We start from the raw sequence: 27,012 nt of genomic DNA on the forward strand, positions 1-27,012 counted from the left end.
TCTGTGTGGCCATCCATCCACTGCTCTCGCCTCGGACATCCAGCCGCTGCAGCTATACTCTCAGCCCTCCGCACCCCATCTCTCAGCTGCCTGCTCCCCTTCGTGACTCGCATGCAAGCCGAGGCTTCCCACTTTTGGGCCACTTTTTGGGGGTCAAAAATTTGGCTTGCATGCGAGTATGTACGGTAGTCTCCAGTGCAGGGCTTTGGACGCCATCTTCCCGTAGCCTTGATCTGCCTGCCGGAAGGCTGAGGTGAGCTGCTGGCTGCGGGGAGAGAGTCTATTAGACGCCACAAGCTAGTTCACCATGTGGGTTCGGGTGCCATTTTCCCCTAGCCCTGCTCTCTGACTGTCAGCGTAGGACTTTTATAGCCGCTGGCTGCAGAAAGGTGATCGGGGAGCTGTGCACCGGGAGAGTCCTCTGAAGGTGAGTAAATGCTTTTTTTTACAGGTTTATGGTGATTACGATTATTTTCTAGTGAAACATTGCCTCATTACGATTATTTTCTGGTGAAAGATTGACGCATTACGATTATTTTCTGGTGAAACATTGCTGCATTACGATTATTTTCTGGTGAAAGATTGCCATATTACGATTATTTTCTGGTGAAACATTGCTGCGTTACAATTATTTTCTGGTAAAATGCTGCCCACATTACAATTTTTTTCTGATATAACATTGCTGCATTACGATTATTTCCTGGTGAAATATTGCTGGATTACGATTATTTTTTGGTGAAAGATTGCCACATTACGATTATTTTCTAGTGAAACACTGCTGCACTTCGATTATCTTCTGGTGAAACATTGCTGCAAACGCTGCCCACACTACAATTACTTTCTGACGTAACATTGCGGCATTACGATTATTTTCTGGTGAAAGATTGCCACATTACAATTATTTTCAAGTGAAACACTGCTGCATTACACTTATTTTCTAGTGAAACATGGCTGCATTATGATTATTTTCTGATGAAACATTGCTGCGTTACGATTTTCTGGTGAAAGATTGCCACATTATGATTATTTGCTAGTGAAACACTGCTGCATTACGATTCTTTTCTAGTGAAACATTGCTGCATTATGATTATTTTCTAATGAAACATTGCTGCGTTACGATTATTTTCTGGTGAAAGATTGCCACATTACGATTATTTTCTGTTGAAACGCTGCCCACATTATGATTATTTTCTGATAAAACATTGCTGCGTTACGATTATTTTCTGGTGAAAGATTGCCACAATATGATTATTTTCTAGTGAAACATTGCCACATTACGGTTATTTTCTAATGAAACACTGCTGCATTACGATTATTTTCTGATGAAACATTGCTGCATTACGATTATTTTCAGGTGAAGCGCTGCCCACATTACGATTATTTTCTGATGAAACATTGCTGCATTATGATTATTTTTTGGTGAAAGGTTGCCGCATTACAAATATTATATGGGAAAACAATGCCGCATTCCGATTATTTTATGGTAAAACATTGCCGCATTATGATTATTTTCATGGGGGAGGGGCACCATGGGGGAGGGGTTGGCGCCACAGGTTTTATCGCCTGCAGTAACAAAAATGGCTAGAGGTGCCCCTGCAAAACCCTACACTGGGGTCTATCAAAAAGCAGACCTGTGCCTTTCCAGTCCTTAATAAATCTGCTGCCCATCTCATCCACCTCTCCTCTTGCTCCTCTGAGGCAGCCCCTCTTTGCCAATCTCTCCCATTGGTTACCAACTACCCAAAGGATCCAGTTTAAACTCCTCATTCTATCATACAAAGCTCTACACAAGTTGCCACCTCCTTAAATTGCCCCACTAATCTCCAGATACCATCCTGCCCAGAACCTTCGCTCCTCCCAACATAGCCTTTTGTCCTCCAGCTTGGTCACCTCCTGTCACTCCCGTATCTAGGACGAGCATCCCCTTTCCTTTGGAACTCTCTCCCCCAGCCTTCCTGTCATACTCCGAACCTGGAAACCTTCAAACGTACTCTCAAAAAACACCTTTCAGACAAGTCTATAATTTGCTGAAGCAGTGGAGGCTCACGGCTTCATCTGCTAACGCCTGTGTCTCCTTCCTTACTGTTTCCACCCCACTACCATCTAGATTGTAAGCTAGCAAGGGCAGTGACCTCCTCCTGTTGTTTAATTTTTTGCTGTAATTTTATCATAAGAACATGTACCAATTTTAGTCATATCTCAAACCCCACATCAACTATGTATGTATTTATTCCCCAGTTTGGATACCCCAAAAATTCTTTACTGAAATAAATAGAACTCTAATCCCTTTCATCTGGTCAAATAATATCCCCCGTATGGCACTTAAAACTTTGGAATTACCAACTTCAGAAGGTGGCCTAGCTATGCCCAACTTTTTTTACTACTTCTACGGGTCACTATATGATGGTGGTGGTAATAGAGGCGGCTATAATGGGTTCATATGAAGCCCTCTTGAACCTACCCTTTAGAGGCCCGAATTCCTCCCCAGACACTACGCCTGTTATGAAAACTACTATCCGCTCATGACAATACCTCAGACATAAATTTGCTTCACCTCATAAGTGGTCCCCCACTTGTCCACTGTCCCTGATCCTGCAATCTGGGCACGACACGGAATTAAAATCCTGAGGGATGTGGCCCCGGAAGGAGTTTTACTATCTTATTCAGAATTAAAATTGCTACACAACCTCCCAGACCACATGCACTTTAGATATTTACAACTAGCTCATGCAACTACTGCCCAATTTGGAAGGGAAATATTCCAATTGGAGTCTGACCCACTGGAATCTTTACTTATAACAGAATGGTTGGCTATTATTATTATTTTTTTATTTTATTTATATAGCGCCAACATATTCCGCAGCGCTTTACAAAGCACAATAAGACGACAAGGGGAACATAGATACACTAACAAAATGTACAACAGAGTTCCAAGCAGCACAAGTATTGTGGCACAAACAGTAAACATTAGGAGGAGGACCCTGCCCTTGCGAGCTTACAATCTAGTAGGTAGTGGGGGACGCATTAGGTAAGGGGGTGGAGGATGGATGAAGCAGTGACCCTTTGCCTCTGATTACATTGTGTCAAATAAGTAAATAAGGGCTATAGAATGTTATATAGAATGTTGGCTAAACCATTATCGGCTATATACGCAGAACTTCTCCTCCAGTTGGGCCATAACACTGATAAAATTCATGGAAAGTGGGTGGAGGATCTGTGGGGGATAAACTATGAGGAATGGGAGGAGGCACAGGGTAGGGGTGCTGCGGTCTTGGTCTCGTCCAGGGACAGGCTAATTCACCTGAAATACCTACACAGAGTATATTTAACCCCCAGTCGACTTCACAAAATCAATACTACACACTCTGGTCTATGTACTAGATGTAGAGCGGCAGAAGGAACATTCATACACATGCTTTGGACATGCCCAGCACTAGAAAGGTATTGGGACCAAATAGAAAAAAGTATTGGAACCTAAGATGACAACGCTGGGGATTTTTGAAAAGGGTAGTCATAGTAAATACAAAAAAGTAATGATCTTTACACTGTGCCATATGGCCAGAAAAGTAATCTTATCACATTGGAACCAGTCTACCCTACCTTCCAAGGCGGAATGCCTCAATGCAGTTAATAAAACTTTGCCATTATTTAAATTAACTTACAAAAGTCGAAATTGCCCAAATAATTTGATAATATCTGGTCTGCTTGGTGTGATAGATACTGCAAAAATGTAATGGTGGACGTTTAATACGCTTAACCTCCCTGGCGGTAAGACCGTGCTGAGCACGGGCTAAGCCACCGTGGAGGATTGCTCAGGCACATTGCTAGCTGCGTGCATAGCTCGATCGCCGTCGCTCGCCGCCGATTCGCTGCTACCCGCTGTGTTAGAGGGCCCCCCCAGACCCCGTGCGCAGCTTGGCCAATCAGTGCCAGGCAGCGCTGTGGGGTGGATCGGGACTCCCTCTGACATCACGACGTCGATGACGTCGGTGACGTCATCCCGATCGTCGCCATGGTGACGGGGAAGCCAAACAGGAAATCCCGTTCTGAATCGCAATCGGAGGGGGTGAGGGGATGCCGCTGCACAGCCGCTATCATGTAGCTAGTGCTAGGCTAGCTACATGATTGAAAAAAAATAAAATTAAGTGCTGCGCTGCCCCTGGCGGTTTTAATAGACCGCCAAGGAGGTTAAATATCTTGTGTTATGCTCTATATCCAGTATTGCCTACAGAAAGAATCATACCTGCATAAGTGCTTTGGAGACAAACCTTCAATGCTTATACTACTTTACTGAACTCATCCTGTTGTAGGCTAGGCTAACGGTAATAGACAAATGCATTTTTTGACTGGTGTTTTCCGTAGTTGGTGAATTTCTGTGGGTGGCTGATCTGCATCGGTAAAAATTAAGATATATATATTCTCCAGGAAAATTATGGTGGACCACAACTTAATGATTCATGTCATTTGTACGGACTCAAGCTTCAAATATCCTTGGATGCACCTGCTGTTTTCATAACAATATTTTTGGAATATTCTGTAATATAAAGTCTACATAATTACATGATGATTGTAATCTGTTATATGCTATGTATATGATGTCATGCCAATGTAATTCTTCTTCCTTTCTCAGGGACACCCCATTGGGCAGGGCCGGGCCGAGGCATAGGCTGGAGAGGCTCCAGCCTCAGGGCGCAGTGTAGGAGGGGGCGCACAATTCATTCAGCTGTCATTCCTAATTGTGTATGAAGCAGAAAGAAATAAGAAAAGGGGATACATGGCAGTGACTGCAAGCCAGATAACTAGATATTAAGGTGTTGGGGAGGTTGTGGGCCCTGTGGCCCTCTTAGTCTAATAGCAATCAGTGTGTGACGGCTGGGGTGGGAGGGATGGAGGGGCGCACTTTGGTGTCTCAGCCTTGGGTGCTGTAGGACCTTGTCCCTGCTCTGCCATTGGGGTACCCCTCTTTCTCTCTTTCAAACCCTTTGTCTCTTTCACTGTCATGTTTAGGCCTACTATATGTAGTTTCTGTTAAATTTACTGTTATGTTTGTTTTTGTATTGAAACTAAAAACTTTTAAAAAATCAATAAAAACTTACCTGTTAAAAAAAAAACTATGTATGCATTTGTACTTTTATTGCTGGATGTCATTATTCTATCGTGTCTTAAACCTTTCAGGTATCTATGTTCTCCAATATTTGTTTTGTACTATGGACAGCGCTAAGGTAGATGTAAATAAAAAATAATATATATTAGCCGAACCCTGGCGCTGATATCCGGAGCTTGGCTCCTGCCACATATCATGTTTATTTATCGCACTTATAATAAGGATCAAGCACCCAAGTCAACTTTGTTGTAGGCGCCCATTTTAGCTGATTCCAGATTAGAATGCTGAATGTGTGTCAGGCCCTGCTGCCCAACGTCAATCCCTGACCTCACGCATGTTCTTATGTCTAAACGGAGACAAACGCTAGCAGCAATTGTTATCAGCATAGAACAAACTCCTATCAGAAAAAACACTAGATAAACCTTATTCGGAGATTGGTTATTGTTAATAAAACGTAACTGTGAGAATCCGCGCAGCTGCCTGCGAAGGCAGGCAGCCTTTTGACCACTGTTCAGGTCTGCATTCTGCAGGTCTCTTGAAGAGAGACCTTTTGTCAGTTGTGCAGCTTGCTGCTGAGGAATTTGCATACGTTTGTCATGCAGATTGCCTAGCCACATCCTTTGTGGGCTTGCTCTATAAAGAGCTATGTTTCCCACAGTAAGTTGCTGGTCATAAGAGTTAGTCCTGTGGAACACTCGCCTGGAGTGTCAGCCTTGCTCTTTGTTTGAAGATTAGCCTAGAGTAATTCCTGGAACTGCACTAGGCAGTTTTCCTAGAGCAGTCAGGATTGCATTATTTGTATTGCCTGTTCTGTCTGTCTGTGGGGTGCTAACCAGAGCAGCGGTTGTTACTGGTAGGCCCCTCTGTTCTGTTGTTGCCTTACTTGGATCGTACTCGCTCTGGCGGAAAGAGCAGTGGATCGTATCTCTTACGTATTCCTGTTTTCGTGTGTCTGTCTTGTCTGCTACGAACGCTTGCTGGAGGCTCGGTGAGGTAACCGTTAAGCAAGCGCTCGCGTCCCCTGTTTTATGTTTATCTGTCGGTGGTTAGTTAGGCGTGCTTGTCTCTGTTGTGCTTATCACGCGGGGACCACGCATAAACGCGTGCACTGTTGCGAATGAGTGCGGTGTTCACGTTAAGCTAGCGTTTGTTATTTTCCGTATCTTCTCATTGTATGATTTGCTGTGCCTTTGCTACTCTCGTGCTCTGCCTTGCTGAAGCCTTGTGTCACCTCTGGCAATCGCCTCTCTCGCGATTGCGTTCCTACTTCATATCTGCTGTTGTGTATGCACCGTCGCGGGTTGGCGACTAGTTTGGTGCACACACATACAATCTGTCCCTGTGCTCATTCTCTTTCGCAATCGCTTCTCTTGCGATTGCGTTCTCACTTGGTTTCCTTTGTTGTATGTCCGTCGTCGCAGGGTGGCGGCTAGATTGGTGGACATACATACATTCCTCATCTGTGCTTATTCAGTCTTGTGTCGCTGTTAGCAATCGTCATCTCTGGCGATTGCCTTCTTTCCTGTTCTTCATGGTTGTGTATGCACTGTCGCGGGTTGGCGACTAGATTGGTGCACACACATACCCTCTGTTGCTTTGCTCTCTCTCCTTCAGGGCTATCTTGCCCTGCGTTTCTTCCCTTCCTGCAATTCCTGTCTGGCATGTGTGGCAGGGCAGAGGAGCTGTTCCTCTGCACTCCACAGCTCCATCTGTCGACAGGAATTACTCTCTACAGGTGCATTGCACCTTTTGCTGGGTTCCCGCAAATTACACGCTTGTGGAGGATTTCCGCAGTGTCAGCGCACGTCTTGTGCGCTGATCACGGAGAGAATTCCACAATCGTTACAGTAACTTTTAATAAATTCGGGTTAAAATAGATAATTCAAACAGATTATACTACCCCTTAGTACAAAAAGTGATACATTGGGTTGGGGATGAATGTCATTTGTCTCTCACACTCTCCTCCAAACTCACAATGTATGTATATTAACAACCCCACACACAACCCTACATGTTTTGTTTCCTTAATTGGAAACTTCGTCAGGGGTAACCAAAGTGCTAAGTGCCTAGAGTGCCTAAAGTGCTAAAGTATATACATTATAAAACATCACATATTACACACTAGCTGGACGCCCGGCATTGCCCGGGTGTTATTTGGCTAGTGTTGGCTCTGCCCACTTTTCCTAACCCTAACACACAATTACTTAATGACCAAGTATGTGAGTTTTTTGGTCTTTGGCATCAATAATTTGCAATGAAATAAAATTAATCTGATTGGATGTGGCTCCACCCCTTTTCTGAATTTGAACCCCAATCACCCAATGGCCAACCGTACCAGGTACAGGTGATTAACAGTGCAAGAATGGCAGCAATTCAATATTCCCCTTAAAAATCAATAGGTGGATTTTGATTGGCTTTTATAGGCTCCACCCACTTTTCTGAATATTAATGCCAGTCACCCAGTGACCAACTGTGCAAAGTTTGAGAACCCTACCATTAACAGTGTAAGAATGGCTGCAGTTTAAATTTGCGCAATGAAATTTGTATTTGTCTCTGCCTACTGATGACCCGGCGTTGCCTGCTTATGTATTTGGCTGGTGTTGGCTGTGCCCACTTTTCTAACTCTAACACACAATTAATCAATTACCAAGTTTGTGATCTTTGCGGTGTTTGGCATCAATAATGTGCATTGAAATGAAACAAATTTAACTGGCTGTTTGTGGCTCCACCCCCTTTCTGAAATTGAACCCTAGTCACCTGATGATCAACTGTACCAGGTTTGAGGCTTGTGCCAGTAACAGTGTAAGAATGGCAGCAATGTAAATATTCCCCTTGAAAATCAATAGGTTAATTTTGATTGGCTTTTATAGACTCCACCCACCTTTCTGAATATTAATCCCAGTCACCCAGTAACCAACTGTGCAAAGTTTGAGAACTCTACCATTAACAGTGTAAGAATGGCTGCCGTTACATTTTCCAGTGAAATTTGTATTTGTCTCCGCCCCCTTTTTGGTTATGGGAATAAAAAGTATCCTATACTTTATTCCAGGTAGTGTACTATGTGTGTGCCAAATTTCATTCAAATCCGTTCAGCCGTTTTTGCGTGATCGAGTAACAAACATCCAAACATCCAAACATCCGAACTTTCCCATTTATTATATTAGTAGGATATCAAGGTAGCTTAATAAATAGATTAGGCCACTACCAGTAGCCTGTTCGAATTATCTATTTTAACCCGGATTTATTAAAAGTTACGTTTTATTAACAATAACCAATCTCCGAATAAGGTTTTTCTAGTGTTTTTTCGTATTGCAAATCAGGTGTGTTTTTTCTTGTTGATAAAACTCCTATCCGCACAGAACATCAGTGTTCATGTTTTTAAAATTAAAGCAAATGATGATGACCCTGTAACAACTTCTGGGTCAGCACACTGTTAAATTGTAATATCACCCACATAAGCCATAAGGAAACATGGACATTAACTTGCACATCAGTTGTCTTTTCAGTTGTAACTGTCAGCAACTGATATATAACTTACAGCCACTGATATATTACAGTTCTGACAAAATATTCTCAGAACTGGAAGGAATCATTGTAATAAGTAAATGGTGAGCTTCTGAGAGGAATTGATGGTGAGGTAAGTATGAAATAATCATTTGCAGGTACATCATGTGTTTATTTTAAATAATTTTACTCAGTTTAGGTTCCCTTTAATTATTCAAAATAGCCTACAGCCTATGGGTGTGGTGTTGATGTGTCAAGATAGTTTTTGTAATGTAGTTCTCTGGAAATATTAAGCAGTTCATGACGAGTCAAGAAATGGCAGATGTTACAGTTGTAAAATGAACCTATCACAAAGTATAAAAAGAAATACATGACTCAGCATGATAAGCTACTATACCTCAATGTATGCACAAAAAGTAAGATCCAGGCAAAGCAAACACATGCATGTCAGTCTGAATAGGTTCACCTCAAATGACCCAGAACAACAAGCAGTCTGAGCCACTGCTTTCATAGAAATCTCCTCAGAGAGGTGTGGTGGGCGTCTTGCTTCAAATTCCATTTATATAAAATAGGGGAAACTTAGGCTCGGTTCACATTAGGGATCACGGAAGGGACAGGGGCGTACTTAGAAATCACCGGGGCCCCCTGTGAAAATTTGGATGGGGCCACTCCCCCTCTCCCTCACCTCAGGCTCTCCCTTCAGCGTAGGGATGCTCAACGAATTCCGCGGAATTCAGATTTCCGCGATTCTGATCGGAAATTGGCAGTTCCGTTCCGTCGCATCGGAACGGAATTGCTATAGCCAGGGCAGTTTCTGGGCTAAATTGCACCCAGGGCGAGGGTGTAAAAATTGCGACCCCTTCCCCCCACCCCGTGGACTCGCGAACCCTTACTCTTAAGGGACTACTTTCTAGTGACCAGTCACTCATCCAGGAGGAAACATGGACCAGGAAAACACACAGGCGAAGGGAGCACGGAAAGCCGACTCCTCCATGGGCGCCGCGCACTAATAGCCTTCAGTACCGCTACAGGACATCAGGTGTCATCTCGCGGTGGTGTCGTGATGCTGACTTTACATCTGGCGCCAGCAGCCCAGGAGGAGTCAAGGAAGGTGATCGCACTGGTAATTGTATTCTTCCATTTGGCTGCGCCCCTCGTCACCAGCTCCCTAGCAGTTATGTCCTTCTGCCTGCGTCCCCCTTCTTCTTCTTGCTGGTCTGCGCTCAGGGCGGTCGCCCTGCCCGCACTGCCCAAGAAACAGCCCTGGCTATAGCGCTAAACGGTAATTCCATAATTGCTATTCGGAATTCCGTTGGAATGCGGATTTTTTCAGCCAATCAGAAGGAAGACCCTAGTCAGGAGCTTAAGAGTGAAGCCAACAGGATTTCTGCATGAAAATCACAATTTCTGCACCAATTAGAGTCTTAACAAAAACTAACCAATCCTACGTTAGCAACCAACTTCCTAGCTACCTATCATCAGCTATCCCACCCATTTTGTATATAAGAGAAGTGTGCAGTCACGAAGCTTGTGGGTTTCAGTCTGGTGTTGGAGAGAGAGGAGAGACAGACCCATATTAGTTGTTTCAACATAAAACAATAGTCTTTTTAAAGACTGTATATAAACCAAAAGTCTTTTTAAAGACTGTGTGAGAGAGTTAGATTGGTGTGAGCTATATTAGTAGTAGTAGCTAAGTAGCTAGGTGTATTTGTGAGAGAGTGACAGACAGATTGTTAGTTTGAGTGATAGATTGTAGTGTAGTGTGGTAGTAGTTGCTGTGTGGAGAGAGGGTTAGACAGAGCCAGCCATGCCGCAGGCTTAGTGTTTGACAGAGTGAGAGTGAGTTAGGTGATTGCTTAGTTGAGTAGTGCAAGTTTTTTTTTTTTCTGAAGTTCATTTTTTGTTTTTCTTTATTTTGTTTTTTTTATTTATTTTCTTTATTTTACTTATACTTTATCTGTTCTGTCACTCATACCCTTTCCGCAATAAAGTTTGGGGCCCCAAAACTTCCTGCCACTCCTAAAAGAAAATGGAGTGATGGTGGTGTTGGTGGATCATGTGAAGTACATGATCAGGTTGAGGGTGGCAGCAGCAGCAGGAAGCACTCTTCCCTGGTCAGAGATTTCTTCCCTGTGTTCGCACACAGGAAAATGTTGACAGAGCAGCAGGCGAAGAGAGTTGTCGATTATTTACATTAGGAACCCTCTACCCAGTCTGAGGGTCTTGAAGCTAGTTGCAGCAGCACCGGTAGTGGCCGCCAGGTTCCTCATGACCAGAACCCGACCGCAGCTGCTTCTCTTGACGAGGTTGCTTCCTCCCAGTACTCTCCTCCAGAAGTAAAGCACACCTACGTCGATAAGAGAGATGTGCAGAAGGATTGGGAGGAGGCATTGGAGGAGACTAAACTCCCAAAAAGTGGTGGGTTCTGTGGTGACAGAAATGGCCCCTGTGTTTTCTTCATCCAGTGTCACCAGTCAACATCACCACCAGTCAACTACAGAGGTGTTTGGTGGCCAGGTGGAGGGTCCAGAAGAGTCACTTATGGGTTCCAGTGATTTGGTTGAACTGGTCTGGATGATATTTTGGATGATGAGGCGGCTGATCCAACGTGGTCGCCATCTGGTGGGTTAGGCACTAGCAGGCGTAAGCAGCATAGAGAAATAGAGCAGACGGTTGGCCAGCAGCCTGCAAGTGCTTTCCCGTCTGTCAGTACCCACCAGTCCAAAGCTGAGCATGGATGTGCTAGAACAGGTCGCACCACTCGCACACTGCTCCACGTGCACGCACGTCCCCATCATGGAATTATTTTACTGTTCTGGAAGAGGATGAATCCAGGGCAGTCTGTTCTGTGTGCCGTAAATCGGTGAGCAAAGGCAAATCGGGCACCGGGTTCGGCACTTCAGGGCTGCTAAGCCATCTGCGCAACCACCACAGACGGGAGTTCGAATATGTAAAAAAAAAGATGGGTGGAGGAAAAGCAGCAGCAACAGGCCCCTCCTCTTCTTTTTCTACTCATCCTGTCCCAATCCAACCTGCTCAGTCCCATTCCAGTTCAAAGCCCTCTGCATGCCAGGCTGGAAGAGGACTCCAGACCTCGGCAAGCACCTCATCTTCACCCTTGTTGGTTTCCTCTGAGTCACCAGTGTTCCAGCGTCAGAAATGTTGCAGAGGAAGCAAATGCTCCCTGCAAGTGATCCGTTTGTTGTTAAAAATAATGCGCTCCTGACAAGGCTTTTGGGCTAACAGCTGCTGCCCTACCAGTTTGTGGACTGTGCCCCCTTCCGCGGACAGATGAACAGTGTTGCTCCACAATCTCGGATCCCCAGCCACCATTATTTTGCCAGGAATGCTATCCCTGCCTTTCACTAGCACATTGTGGAGTGTGTCGGCCGGTGTATGGATCACGCTGTCGGTGGCAAGGTACACTTCACTATGGATGGCTGGAGCAGCAGGCATGGGCAGGGAAAGTATCTAACATTTACCGTCCATTGGGTCACCCTCCATGGTGCTGCTGAGGAGGGTGCAAGATCTGGGGCATCTCAGCTGGTGGTGCCGCCACGTTGGTTGAAGGGGAGGCCTGTTTTATTTCCCTCTGCTACCTGTTTTGTCCAAGGCCAGTCCGCCGTTGCTGAGCCTCCCAGCAAGTGGTCCCGCTCCTACACTGGTCTGCAGTACCATCGATGCCAAGCAGTGCTGAAACTGGAATCCATGGACGAGAACAGGCAATCCGGATCTGTAATCCTTGCAGCCTTACAGGATCAGATTCGGCAGTGGCTGACCTCCCGAAAACTGGAGACAGAAGTAGTGGTGTCTGATAATGGTGCCAACATGATGGCCGCCATTTTGCAAGGTGACTACACTCACTTACCTTGCTTGGCCCATGTCTTCAACCTTGTAGTGCAGAAATGTATACGCACTTTTGATGGGTTGAAGGATGCTGTGGCCTCAGCACGAAAAGTGTCATCCCACATCCGTCGCTCCGCAACCGCGGCCTTGAAACTGCTGCAGCGCTGCCATAGCCTACCGCAGCACAGGCTTATTTCCAATTGTCCGACGCGGTGGAACTCCACCCTCCACATGCTGGAGAGGTTATGGCAGCAGCAAATGGCGGTCAGGCTATACCTGTCTCAGACATCTTCCTTTAGAACAGGGCCAATGAACTACATTACTGGGAACCAGTGGCAGCTGATTGGACAGGTGTGCAACGTGTTAGAGCCATTTGAGCAGGCAACAAAAGTGGTCAGTGAGGAGCACTGCAGCATATCAGAAGTGCTCCCTCTTGCCTTCATGCTGGACAAGGCTCTTGACAAACTTCTCTAACAGGGGGCGGAAGCCCTAGCCCTACTGAACAGTGGTGATGACGAGTCAAGTGGGGGAGTGAGCGTGCTCAAGTCCTGGATGAGGAGGCAGAGCTTGTGGAAGTGGAAGAGCCTATTGTCCAGGGGTGGGAAGAAGATTCTGATTATGTGGAGCTGGAGCATGACGCCAGGAAGAGGTGATTAATGGCAGACATCTCTTTCCTATGGCTGCCCATATGCTCCAGTGCCTCCGTAAGGACCTCCGGATTAAAACTCTAAAATCAAGGCTCGACATGTCAGTGGCCACCATCTTAGATCCCCGGTGCAAGAGGAAAATGCGGCAGTTCATACCCCCCTCCCAAGCAGACACTAGGATGAGCCAGATCCGGGATGCCCTTCTTCGTTGGGTAGAAGATGAGTTTCCTGCACCTGTATCCTGGGCCCAAGTTACCAAGCCTCATCATACTCAGCAAAGGGCTGGTGGTCCCACTCCCAGCAGCCGCACCAATAGCCAATCTGTGAATCTGCTGAGTATGTTGAAGGAATTTTATCAGCCAATGCCAGATACTCCTTCTAGCAGCAGCACCACCAGCGTACAAGGTGGTCACCGCCAGCGGCTGGCCCGTATGGTGAATGATGACTTGGGGTTGGCCAGTGCTCCAGACAATATGGAGAGTAATGATGACCCCTATTGGACAAAAGAACTGGATACCTGGCCTGAACTCGCTCAGTATGCACTGGAGGTTCTGGCATGCCCCGCCGCCAGTGTTCTTTCGGAGCGAGTATTTAGTGCTGCAGGTGGGGTGGTCACCAACCAATGGACCCGTCTGTCCACAGACAATGTGGACTTACTAACGTTCATAAAAATGAACGAGTCATGGATCAGTGACAATTACAAGGCCCCTCTCACTGACTAAATTACAATGTGCTGTTTTTCAAGCCTCAAAGGCTCTCCCTCTCAAACTCTGCTGCCTATCACTACTATCACATATTTTTGCATTTTAAGATCAAAAAAATTTTGTTTTTGCAGCAATCCGACATAATATCACTAACCCTATGCTTTTGGCCAACGACTACTCCTGCTGCTTTAAAAAAAAATTATAATGACTGCCGTGAAACCACCTCTAGGTCCCATGGCCTACGACAACTCCTGCTGCTCCCAAACAAAAATTGTGATGACCGCCGTGGAACCACCTCTAGGTCCCATGGCCTACGACAACTCCTGCTGCTCTAAAAAAAATTGTGATGACCGTCGTGGAACCACCTCATAGGTCCCATGGCATACAACAACTCCTGCTGCTCAAAAAAAATGACTGATGGAACAGCCACTAGGACCCATGGCCTACGATGTTTAAAAAAGAGGTTTCAAATGAGATTACTGAAATTGTACAGCCGGAAAGCGGAATTCCACGGAATTCTGCAAAATACCGTCGGAATGTAACGGTTATGGAATTTCGTTCTGATGGAATTCAGAATTTCCGCAGAATCAGAAATAGCCATTTCCGATCATCCCTACTTCAGCGCTCCCCCTACAGCTTTAATAGGTGGCAGCAGCGGCAGGCAGGAACACAGGCATACCTCCATGTGTTCCACCGCGAAGGTCCGATGTCTAAGAGCCACGCGCTACTTCCTGATAAACAGGAATTGGCATCAAACGCTTAGAGATCGAACCTTCTTGCCCGAGGTGAGGGGGGGGACCTCCCCGCCGATGTAGGTGGCCAATGCTCTACCCTCATGCTGCAACCCCTTCTGCCCTACAAAACGGCCTTGAGCCCCCGCGGCTGCATAACTTGCAGCCCCTATTGTTACGCCACTGGGAAGGGAACAGACGGGAATGGACTGCAAGTTTCCTCCTGCAGCAATTTTTCCAGACCTCTGAGCCCAGCAGAACGGAAACGGAAGCTGAAGCACTGCATTAGGGGCAATGAGAAAACAGAACGTTTCTTCATACTAGTAAAGAAAGGGACCGTTCTAAGGGGCAAAATCCACTTTGGGGATAGGGATCTGGGGGGGGAATGGAACGGAAACAGCGGAACGGAAACGGAGTGGCAACGGAGCTAAAACGGATCTGATTGACCGGTAATCAGATCTGTTTTTACGTCTCAGATCCTGTTTGCCACTGAATTGCCAGTGTGAACCGGGCCTTATACAATTCAAGAAAGTCTGAAGCAGAATTTTTTACCTCTTTTTATTCTGACGCTATCTTCAGCATTGAAATTCAAGTTGTTTTGCCACATCCCTGTGGCAGAATGAGTATCATGTCCCCCAGAAAAGCCCTTAATACATTCTAGGATCGCATAATTTAGCTTCCTGGAAGAGGCAGAGCTGTGCGCAGTAGCTCTGCCTCTTCTCCAGTCAATCTCTGCCCCTCTAAGTCTTCTTTCACTGAGAGGGGCGGAAATCGGCATAGATTGACTGCAGAAGAGGCAGAGCTACTGTGCACAGCTCTGCCTCTTCCTGACAGCAAAATCTATGACCTGGAAAGTCGTAGAATTTAGCTAGGGTATATCGGGGACATAAATAACGCATTCTGCCGCAGGGAATGCAGCGATTCAGCTTGGAATTTAATGCTGAAGATGGCTGCACAATAAAAAGAGGTAAAAAAATTAAGCTTCAGACTCTCTTTAAAGCGGTATTGTCACCATAAAAATCAAATTTCAACAGCAACTGGTCTGAGTGTATTAAGTGATAAAGATGCTGATCCTGCATTAAAAACTTGCAAAACTTATTCTGCTGTTATGATTTGGAGTTATCACATACTTTAGGTGCACTGGCCCTTTAGTAATCAGTGCCAAACAGTTAAATGCTGGGGGTTCTTTTTATCTATAATATATTCCTCCTCTTCCATGTATTTCCCTGCCTAGCTTCTTATCTGAAACACCTCTGCTCACTTTTGTTTACAAGCAAGGCTGAGGTGACTCAGCAATTGGAGGAGAAAAGAAAAAAAGACAGTGCAGCTAATGAATACACAATGAGCAAGAGAAGGGAGGGGGGGAAACAAGAGTCAGGGAGGATATGATGTCAGCATTAGCTTGACAAAAATGGCCACTGCCTAGAATAGGATTTTCTGCTTTTCCTTTGTAAAATTCACAGTATTTATTACATGGATAGCACAATACATCTGTTATGTAAGTAGAAGTAGTATTTATCTACTTATATATGAGTTTTTTTATTTCTAGGTTAGCATGGGTGTCGCTTGTTCTTTAAGGATTTAAAAATAGTTGTGATAAAATTACTTCTAAATAGTGATAACTAAAGGACCACCATTGCATAAAAGTGTAAAATTTTAAATAAATGTTTCTGCATACATTTTTACTGTGTTGCCCTAACTTAAAGCAGGTAAAAAAAAAATCAGAAAAATTTGGTCCAACTTCTCATGAGGGATTCTCAGTACCTCCTATATTCTTTACAAAATAACTCCCTGGAAAGAACCTCCAGCATGACCAGCGAGTTTGGCAGTTGGACTGTGGCGTGACTATCTTGACAAGGGAATGCTTTTGTAAATAATACCTGAGAATCCCCCAGGAGGAGATGGACTAGTCCAAAAAGTTTTACTACCTACTGCAAGTGACAGAAACATAGGAAATAAGAGACACATGTACATCTTGTGTGTATACATACAAAGGTATTTTAAAATGTCAGTTTTTCATGGTAGTGGTCCTTTTAACATAATCCATAACAAGTCCAAAAAAATTGGAACATTAATCATTAGTCAGGAGTCAATGGCCCATTTGCAAGTAACTATTTCTCCTGACTTTTCTCCAAGGAGATATTTTTCCTATCTTCTATTTAGAAAAACTTTTCAGCACTTTGCAATTGAAAAAGAAATAAAAAGTAGGTGGAACAGCACTATCTAAAGTATTTTCTTGCTTGCGTGTCATTTAAAGGGAATTTTACTGACACATTTTAAAATATCACTTAGGAGAAAACTCAGGAGAAAAAGTTAAAGCGGACCTGAATTCAGAATTTCCTCTCTGCTCTAAATAATAAGCAACAACAAACCTTTAAAGAAAAAACATTTCATTGTTACAGCTGATACAAATCCTGCAATAAATCTGCTCTGTTTCTACTTCCTGATTCAAGCCCTGTTTTCATGGAAGCAGGCATATGGATAACATCCTAGCCTCTCTGCCGTTGCAGCCTGCTGACACGGCTGTGATATCAAATTACAGTTGTGATTAGCCACAGATGAGGGGGGATTAGGCAGGCTAAACTCTCTAAATACATACAGTGTGCATTTCTCTCTGTTTTCCTTCAGTCCTGTGCAAGAGTTCAGCTCCACTAATTGCATATGGGCCATTGACCTTCCATCACTGCGTGATAACCTCACTAAATACATAGAGATAAATGACAGGCCAGAACAGTGTTGGTTGAGTTATTCACATTTGATATGCTTCCCCCATTCCTCTTTCAATCATTAAGCAATTAGGGCCCCATGAGTCCTCTTGAGCAAATGTACTCCTTATGTCTGTGGCTGTGCGATCATTACAGTGCAGATGCCAGGTGATCACTAGATGCTGAGCCTGGAGCTGTCCTCAGCACCACATACTGCTACTGCTGCTGTTTAGTGTTTGTTTCCTTGTTCATAAAAAAAGACATAGGCCAGGGTCGCACTTACTTGCATAGCACATAGTGGATAACACATACGATTCATATAAGTCTGACCCTGGCCTTAGGCTCATATCCTATTAACTTTTCTCCTGAGTTTTCTCCAAGGAGCAATTTTCAAACCCCATTAATAAAATACCTCTAAAGCTCCCACCAAGCAAGATATTACTAAACATATGTGTGTGGGGAGAGGGGGTGGGGTTTTGTTGTTGTGCTTTTTCCGTTGCTAAGTGTTAAAAAGTAATTTTTTAGATGAGAGGAAAAATTATTTCCAGGGTGAACACTCAGGAGAAAAGTTAATTGGATGAGGGTCATGGGCCTTTCTGCAAATCACTTTTTCACCTATGTTTTCTCCTGGGTAATATTTTCACACCTTAGCAATGCCATTCAAGCCACCGGCAAGCACAAAAACACTCAGAATAATTTTTTGACAGTTCCTTTTCACCTACTTTTTGGTACTTTTTCAATGGCAGGGTGCTGGAAAATTATTTTAAATAGAAACATGAAAAATGATCTCCTAGAAGAAAACGTATGATAACAAGTGAATTGAATAAGGGCCATAGTCCACTAAACCCAAACTTATTCAACCCTATTGTCAGCTGGTGTGTCCAGAGTGGCGGAACCAGACTGTGGATTGCATGAAGCTCTGCCACAGGGTACCATACCAGGGTCCATGACATGTAGGGGACTCTACAGGACTTTGATGAACATACCCAGCACAGCTCCACCCCAACACAGCATTGCCAACACCACTGGGAAATACCTTGCCTCCTCCAGTGTGTTCATATAGCACCATACCCCACTGCCTTTTGGAACTAGAAACACCTCTAAGTATTGAAAGAGCTAGCATTCCAACCAGCAGTGGAACTGGTGCTTTGGGAAGTGTAAGAGTTTGCAAAAACTCCTCCTCCTCCCTTTGCACAGTAACCCCCCCCCCCCCCCCCCATCACTGACAAGCATAACAGATTGGGAATAACAGTTGAGGGGGACATCACACTATCTAGCTCTCTATCTGCTCATTACCAGCCTTTAGGCCTTGGCCAGCCCTGTAGAAAACCACAAAGCTGTTTATTTCACTTTCATTGATAACACAAGAAACATAAGTACAAGGAGAACACATGTTCATTTTACATAACAAAAGGACAGCTTGCCAATGCCATATCAGCCTGTTTCGGTACATCGTAAGTTATTGTTTTAAGGTGTGTACACAGCTTCAATAAGTTTCGCCCCATATGGACAGCATACCTCCCAACTTTTTGAGATGAGAAAAAGGGACACTTAAGCCACGCCCCTGCCACACCCCTGATCACGCCTCTAGTCACGCATACCATAAAGATTTCATAAGAAAAATATGTTGTTTTATAATTTAAACCACACTGGTCCTTTCTATTCTGGTTAATTTTCCTTCATAGTGACTTTTTAAAATTAGTAATATATAGATTTAAAGGTTGGGAATAAAGTTTAAAGTCAATCAAACCCATTTTTAGTATAGAAATATATATATTTACATGGAAAGAGGGACAAATGAGGAGGACAGAGAGACAAAGTCCTGAAAGAGGGACAAATGAGGAGGAAAGAGGGACAGGGGGACAGGGCTCCCAAAGAGGGACTGTCCCTCTGAAAAAGGGACAGTTAGGAGGTATGGGACAGAGCCTGATGCTGTGGGTGACATTGAGCAGATCGCAGTTAGCATTGTGCAGATGCGTTGCTCAGGAATACCTAAGTGGCATATTTTGTCACTATGGAGATGAGAGGAGGCACGACAGCTTAGCATCCAACAGAGTGGCTTCTGGTGGGCAGAGTATGGAGAGGAACAGTTCACTCAGTCATTGCTGTCATTTAAAGATCTAGTATGATGGAGCTTTGAGTGACCTTGGGGACAGCTGTATACACAGGCCCAGATTTACATCACAGGAGCCTATAGACATGGATGTCCTGGCACCTTAGAATTTGCCCTCCATGGACCTACAAACCCCGCCGAACCCCAAGTGTGCTGGCTGGCCCAGATGTCGCTTCTCCCTTACTTCCCTTGCCAGTTATAGAGAGCTACAGGTGCCCCTCAGTATTAGGTAGCCAAAAGTACCCTCAGTATTAAGTAGCTAGAGGTGCCCTCAAGTATTAGGTTAGCTAGAGGAGCCCACGACTGAAGGGAGAACTTGTCAGCAGACTGCAGAGAGCAGGGTGCGTAGTCTCTCATTTACACTCTCATCAGGACTCTACATAAGGAGGGAGGTGCTCGGCGAGGGGAGTGAGGTGTCTGTAGGCACGTGCCTACAGTGCCTTATGGTAAATCTGGTCCTGTGTATACATTTTCATATGGGTATTCAACGTTAGTGACTCATAACATCCAGTGAACTAAATCCTCAAAAAATAGATAAAATTAGATAAAGCAGGTTTTAAAAGGCAAAAAAGAAGTTCACCAGAGCTATGATGAAAAAAAGTTAAGGGAGTCAAAAAAAGACATTAAAATTGCCGTGCACAAGCGGCACATAGCAATTTTACCCGTACATACACCAACTACGTAGCGCGTGGTGCCCAAATAATGCAACTTGTATTACCTAGGCAATGCATGAGTTGCAGGTATATCACACATTCATCCACTTGCGTAACACGCATTACAAATAGCAACATGTGCATTACCTAGGCAACATGAATTGTCCTATTTAAACAACAGCACGTTATGTGATTACCATAGGTACCAGTAAAATTGCTGTGTGCTGCGTGTGCAGGACAACTTCAGTGTAGCCTCACAAATCAACTCCAAAGAGAGAGAGAGAGAGCATGAGAACAGCTTAGTGCACCAGGGCTACATTGTAAGATTCAGTTACACTCTCATGTAGGTCCCTTCAGTGATCTAATGGATGGAAACTCAAACTCATAGAAAATGTTATTTTACAAGCCAAGAAACTTTCTAATATGTAACGAGTATGTGTGTCTGAGATCAGTATGTGACAAGGGGGAGACTGACTAAACAAGTTACTTGCATGTGTATTCTGCAACCATATTATTATTATTATTATTATTTTTTATTTATATAGCGCCAACATCTTCCGTAGCGCTGTACATAGTACAAACAAATAATGGGGAACAAATATACATAAGAAATACAAGACACTGTACAGTCATGACATTGAATAGAATAAATACAGATACATACATAGTTGATATGTAGTTGGTACATATACATATGTTAAAATTACAGCAGTATGAGAAACACTAGGAGGAGGTCCCTGCCCTTGCGAGCTTACAATCTAGAGGGTAGTGGGGAGGAAACAAAGGGGAAGGAAACACCAGGATTAGTGGGTGAGCCAGTGTGCCTTCAGTGCTGCCTATAGCAAATTATAGGCTTGTCTGAACAGGTGTGTTTTCAGAGTACGTTTGAAGGTTTCCAGACTCGTGGCATGACGAACCGGCTGAGGGAGAGAGTTCCAAAGGAGAGGGACCGCCCGTGAGAAGTCTTGGATGCGAGAGTGAGAGGTGGTGACTAGGCTGGAGGACAAAAGGGTCTCCTGTGAGGAACGGAGGGTCCGAGCGGGGAGGTATCTGGAGATTAAAGAGGAAATGTATGGAGGCGACAGCTTGTGTAGAGCTTTGTATGCAAGTGTGAGAAGTTTAAACTGGATCCTTTGGGCAACTGGTAACCAATGGAGGGATTGGCAGAGAGGGGCTGCCTCAGAGGATCTAGAAGAGAGGTGGATGAGACGGGCCGCAGAGTTTAGTAGGGATTGGAGAGGTGCCAGTCTGCTTTTTGGTAGACCACAGAGTAGGGTGTTGCAGTAGTCAAGACGGGAGATGATTAGGGCATGCACAAGCATTTTAGTTGCTTCTTGTGAAAGGAAGGGACGGATTCTGGAGATGTTTTTGAGATGGAAGTAGCAGGAGGTAGTTAAAGTGTTAATATGTGGTTTAAAGGAGAGCTCAGAGTCCAGAGTTACCCCTAGGCAACGAGCTTTGGGGGTTGATGCTATTGGGGTGTTCTCTACATTGATTGTGACAATGGGAGGTGGAACAGAGAGCGAAGGTGGAAATATCACAATCTCCGTTTTGCTCATATTGAGTTTAAGGAAGCGGGATGACATAAATGTAGATACAGCGGGTAGACATTTGGGGACTTTAGATAGTAGTGTGGAGAGGTCTGGGGCAGAACAATAAATTTGGGTGTCATCAGCATAGAGGTGGTATTGAAACCCAAAAGAGCTTATTATCTGTCCCAGGCCATGGGTGTAAATGGAAAAGAGGAGGGGTCCAAGGACGGACCCTTGTGGTACTCCCACAGACAGTGGGCGTGGAGAGGAGTTGGTATTGGCATAGGAGACCATGAAAGAACGTCCAGACAGGTAAGAGTTGAGCCAGGAGTGTGCTAGGCCCTTGATTCCCAGTGTTGAGAGGGTCTGGAGAAGCAGGGTATGATCAACAGTGTCGAAGGCAGTGGACAGATCTAGGAGTATTAGTACCGAAAATCTGCCTTTGGCTTTAGCAACTAGGAGGTCATTGGCAACCTTAGTGAGAACGGTTTCCGTAGAGTGTTGAGGGCGGAAGCCAGACTGGAAGGGGTCCAACAGGGAATTAGCAGAGAGAAAGTTAGACAACTCTGAGTAAATGTGGCGTTCCAGCAGTTTGGAGGCAAAGGGAAGGAGAGAGACTGGGCGGTAATTAGAAAGGGCAGTAGAGTCTAAGGAGGGTTTTTTGATTAGTGGTGTTATGATAGCTTGTTTAAATGAAGAAGGGAAAATGCCAGTTGAGATGGAAAGGTTAAACAGTGTTGTTAAAGCAGGAATGAGGGGGGAGGAGAGCTGGGGGATAAGATGAGAGGGAATAGGGTCTGAGGCGCATGTAGTAAGATGAGCTTTAGAGATTAGTGAAGAAAGACGCTGTTCAGTTAAGGCAGAGAAGATGGTTAGCAGGGAGGGGGTTTGAGTGGGTGAGTGGTTATGTGGAGAGGGATAGTTAATAGTGGGGGAGCTGCCGGGAGGAGAGGAAAAAGGAAGAGGTGATTGGACCGGTGAAGAGGGTTGCTTTTGAAAGCTGTTCTGTAGCGTTTCAATTTTGCTCACAAAATATGCTGCAAAGTCCTCTGCAGACAAGCTTGTGGTTGTAGGGGGAGGCGGGGGGGTGGAGAAGAGAGTTGAAGGTGTTAAAAAGTTGTTTAGGGTTATGGGATTGTGAAGAAATAAGTATAGAGAAGTATGACTGCTTTGCAAGTGAGAGAGCGTCCCTGAGCTGCAGCAGCGTGTTTTTATAGTGGGCGAAGTCATCTGCGTTGGAGCTTTTCCTCCACTGCCGTTCTGCTGCCCTGGACTGTCTTTTCAGTTGTTTGATGGGTTCAGTCAGCCAGGGCTGTCTGTTGATGCGGCGGGGACTGAAGTTGGTGAGAGGGGCGGCTGTGTTCATGGCAGCAGAGACTGTATGTAACCATATGTAAGCAAGCATACATATCCTGCATGTATATGTGACAAGCATGTGTATACTGCAACCATATGTAAACAAGCATACATATCCTGCATGTATATGTGACAAGCATGTACTGTATATACTGCAACCATATGTAAACAAGCGTACATATCCTGCCTTTATATGTGACAAGCATGTTAAACCTTCAAGTATATGTGACAAGCATGTGTATCCTGCATGTATCTGTGACAACCAGACAACCATGTGTATTCTGCATGTATATGTGACAAGCATGTGTATCCTGCATGTATATTTGACAAGCATGGGTATCCTACATGTATATGTGACAAGCATGTGCATCTGCATGTATCTGTGACAAGCATGTGTATCCTGCATGTATATGTGGCAAGCATGTGTATCCTGCATGTATATGTGGCAAGCATGTGTATTCTGCATGTATATATGACAAGCATGTGTATTCTGCATGTATACATGACAAGCATGTGTATTCTGCATGTATATATGACAGGCATGTGTATTCTGCATGTATATGTGACAAGCATGTGTATTCTGCATGTATATGTGGCAAGCATGTGTATTCTGCATGTATATGTGACAAGCATATGTATTCTGCATGTATATGTGACAAGCATGTGTATTCTGCATGTATATGTGACAGGCATGTGTATTCTGCATGTATATGTGGCAAGCATATGTATTCTGCATGTATATGTGACAAGCATGTGTATTCTGCATGTATATGTGACAAGCATGTGTATCCTGCATGTATATGTGGCAAGCATGTGTATTATGCATGTATATGTGGCAAGCATGTGTATTATGCATGTATATGTGACAAGCATGTGTATTCTGCATGTATATGTGGCAAGCATGTGTATTCTGCATGTATATGTGACAAGCATGTGTATCCTGCATGTATATGTGGCAAGCATGTGTATTCTGCATGTATATGTGACAAGCATGTGTATTCTGCATGTATATGTGACAAGCATGTGTATTCTGCATGTATATGTGACAAGCATGTGTATTCTGCATGTATATGTGACAAGCATGTGCATCTGCATGTATATGTGACAAGCATGTGTATTCTGCATGTATATGTGACAAGCATGTGTATTCTGCATGTATATGTGGCAAGCATGTGTATTCTGCATGTATATGTGACAAGCATGTGCATCTGCATGTATATGTGACAATGCCACGCCCCTGCCACGCCCCTGATCACACCTCCATCACACCCCTAGTCACGCATACCATAAAGATTTCATAAGAAAAATATGTTGTTTTATAATTCAAACCACACTGGTGCTTTCTATCCTGGTTCATTTTCCTTCATATTAACATTTTAACATTAGTAATATATCAATTTAAAGGATGGGAATAAAGTTTAGAGTCAATCAAACACATTTTTTAGTAGAGAAATATATATATTTATATAGAAAGAGGGACAAAGTCCTGAAAGAGGGACAAATGAGGAGGAAAGAGGGACAGAGGGACAGGGCTCCCAAAGAGGGACTGTCCCTCCAAAAGAGGGACAGTTGGGAGCTATGTGCATGTATATGTGACAAGCATGGGTTTCCTGCATATATAATGTAACAAAACATGTGTATCCTGCATGTATCTGTGACAAGCATGTGTATCCTACAACTATATACTGTGTCTGTATGTGACAAGCATGTGTATCCTACAACTATATACTGTATGTGACAAGCATGTGTATCCTGCATCTATATGTGAAAAGCATGATTATCCTGTATCCATATATGACAAGCATGTGTATCCTGCTTGTATATATAACAAGCGTATATACTGTATCTATACATGACAAACCGGTCCCACACAAAACATGCCCACATCTGTTCTGAAAAAAAGATAAACAGAGAACTCAGGCAGACTTGGTAGGAAAGTAAAGGTACCTCTCAGAGGATCTGCTGTCAGCGCCGCCGTGAGTCAGAGTACTTGTAAAATGTGTTGGTACTTCATGGTAAGAATGACTTCCTCCTTTTATTGCTGTGTCGGGTTTATCTCATAACAGAAAAAAAAAATCCATTTCCTGCTAATCAGATCCAGCCCTTGTATGGGAACCTTTCCACAGAAATAAAACTAGCTGTGGGACTGGAAAGTGAATGTGTCACAACTGACAGAGAGACGCTGAACCACAACTGCCTAGTTTCACAAGAAGACAGCCTATGGGCAGTCCCTAGCAGCCAGTCATTTATATTTACACAGATACTACCCTACTTACAGACGACTCGAGTTACAACGTTTCATAGATGCAAACAACATTGTCTTCATGTACAAAATATACAATACTGGGGTTTTTTTATTATATATTTTTGTTGTTAAACGTTACAGTAATGTATAAACCGTTATAAGCAGTTTAAAGTGAACCTGAACTGAAAATAAAATGTCAAAATAACCATACACAGGTCATACTGACTTCCTGTGTAGTCTTCTTCTACTCAATCTCTTTCTCCTCTTCTGCATCCTGTTTGTCCACTGTGATCAATGGAATTCTCTGTCCTCCATTTTAAAAATGGCCATTACCCTATAACAGCTTCATGTTCAGCACACTGTTAAACTTGAGCCATAGGAAAACATGGACATTACCTTGCACATTCAGTTGTAACTGACAACTGCTGATATATAACTGACAGCAACTGGTATATTCCAGTTCTGACAAAATCTTGTCAGAACTGGAAGGGATCACTGTAAGAAGAAAATGGTCTCTTCTGAGAGGAACTGATGGTGAGGTAAGTATGTAATATTCATTTGCAGCTACGTCATGTGTTCATTTAAAATAATTTTCCTCGCTTCAGGTACCCTTTAAAGATACCCCAAGCAGAGGTATGAAATGAAAATTTGAGCTTTCCTTGGGCTTCCTCCAGCCCCTGGTAGCCTGCGAGGTCCCTCAGCGTCCTCTGGGTCCCCTCTGTGGTCCCGCTGGTGGCACCGTTAGGTGCGCGACTTCAGCCCAAGTCATGTGCAACTGATCATGCACCCTTCACCGTACGCGTCCTGCACATGCACGGTTCTTGAAAGACTGAACCGCGCATGCGCAGGACACTTACGCCGATGGGTGCGTATTTAATCAGGGTGCGAGAATGGGACATGGATGTGCATTTGCGCACCACTTCGGCTGAAGTAGTGCACCTAACGAAGCCGATAGCGGGACCACAGAGGGCACCCAGTGGATGCCAAGGGACCTCGTGGGCTACTGGGGGATGGAGGAAGTCCAAAGTAAATTCAGATTTTCATTTTATACCTCTGCTAAGGGTCCCTTTAAAACACTTCAAAAACACATTAGAGATAACCAAAAAACATAGTTGATACCATGTTTACTAATAGGTGCCAAACAACACAGGCCCAGGGACAGCAGGCAGACCATTCATAAAGCAATACACGTAATGTGGCAGTGTTTCCTCCAAAATACACATAATGCGGCAGCTTCCCTTAAAATACACATAATGAAGCCGCATTTCCCATAAAATACACATAATATTGCAGCGTTTCCCACAAAATACACATAGTGCAGCAGCAGCGTTCCTATAGCCAATGAAGTGACGGGTGAGTGGAGTGAGTGACAAGAGCGGTAGGTCCATGCGGTGAGAAGTCGATAAGCCCCATTTTTTCAGTGGCCCTTTAACTACTTAAAGAAACTCTGTAACAAAATTTTGAGCCTTATTTCTTCTATCCTATAAGTTCCTATACCTGTTCTAATGTGCTCTGGCTTACTGCAGCCTTTCCTAGTTGCACTATCTCTGTAATAAATCTTATCTTCTTTCCTCTGTCGGGCTCAGGCTGGAATGTGCAGCACTGCTTGTGATAGGCAGAAGCTTTACACACCCTCTTCAAGCTCTCCTTTCAGCCTATCACAGCCATGTCTTTTGTTTGTAAACACTGCCTAAAACTGGCAATTACAAGCCAAGATTGCAGCAGGGAGTGGCAGAAACAGCACAAAGGGGCCCAGGAGAACATAATGAATAGAAAGAATAGAATGGTATGCTTTTTATTGTAAGAATTACAGTACAGATTCTCTTTAAGGACCACGGGCTTAAACCCCCCCTAAAGACCAGACCATTTTTC

At 44.2% G+C, this 27,012-nt stretch overlaps 1 protein-coding gene across 3 annotated transcripts in view; it reads right to left on the reverse strand.

Moving 5' to 3' along the window:
- The window catches only part of LOC137561016 (cytokine receptor common subunit beta-like), a 127,733-nt gene extending 102,739 nt beyond the window's left edge, over nucleotides 1-24,994 (reverse strand). For 2 of the 3 annotated variants that reach the window (XM_068272225.1, XM_068272224.1), the window contains exon 1: nucleotides 24,843-24,992. The gene's annotated coding sequence lies outside the window, so the exon portion shown is untranslated. Of the gene's footprint in view, nucleotides 1-24,842 lie in introns of all 3 variants that reach the window. The other variant, XM_068272223.1, reaches the window with a different exon arrangement.
- Between the last annotated feature and the right edge of the window lie 2,018 nt (nucleotides 24,995-27,012).

This window comes from Hyperolius riggenbachi, chromosome 3 (genome assembly GCF_040937935.1).
Source record: "Hyperolius riggenbachi isolate aHypRig1 chromosome 3, aHypRig1.pri, whole genome shotgun sequence".
Taxonomy (NCBI): Eukaryota; Metazoa; Chordata; class Amphibia; order Anura; family Hyperoliidae; genus Hyperolius; species Hyperolius riggenbachi.